This window comes from Vombatus ursinus, unplaced genomic scaffold (assembly GCF_900497805.2).
Source record: "Vombatus ursinus unplaced genomic scaffold, bare-nosed wombat genome assembly UNPS02010193.1, whole genome shotgun sequence".
NCBI classification, from domain to species: Eukaryota; Metazoa; Chordata; class Mammalia; order Diprotodontia; family Vombatidae; genus Vombatus; species Vombatus ursinus.
The window spans coordinates 8531236-8531611 of NW_020949971.1; the positions used below are offsets into that span (position 1 = coordinate 8531236).

The 376-nt window shown below is 61.7% G+C and overlaps 1 protein-coding gene across 1 annotated transcript in view; it reads right to left on the reverse strand.

Moving 5' to 3' along the window:
• The window catches only part of BBS7 (Bardet-Biedl syndrome 7), a 72069-nt gene that overhangs the window by 71134 nt on the left and 559 nt on the right, over positions 1-376 (reverse strand). The window lies entirely within an intron of this gene.

Here is a 376-nt window from a genome sequence, read left to right on the forward strand (position 1 = left end):
GAGAGTGAGGGAGAGACAGGAACGAAGAGATGGGGGATGGAGGGAGGAGAAGGAGGTAGGAGGGATGGGGCGTAGAGATGGGAGAGGGGATGGGGGAGGGTGATGGAGGGATAGGGGAGGGGTGATGGAGGGATGGGGAGGGGGGAGAGATGAGGGGATGGAGAGATGAGGGGGTAGAGGGATGAGGAAGATGGAGGGATGGGGGATGGAGGGCAGGGAAGGGGGTAGGAGGGATGGGGGGTAGAGATGGGAGAGGAGAGGAGATGGGGGAGGGGGATAGAGGGATGGGGGAGGGTGGAGAGATGAGGGGATAGAGGGATGAGGAAGATGGGGGAGGAGGAGAGATGAGAGGCACGGAGAGGAGGGAGTGAAGACA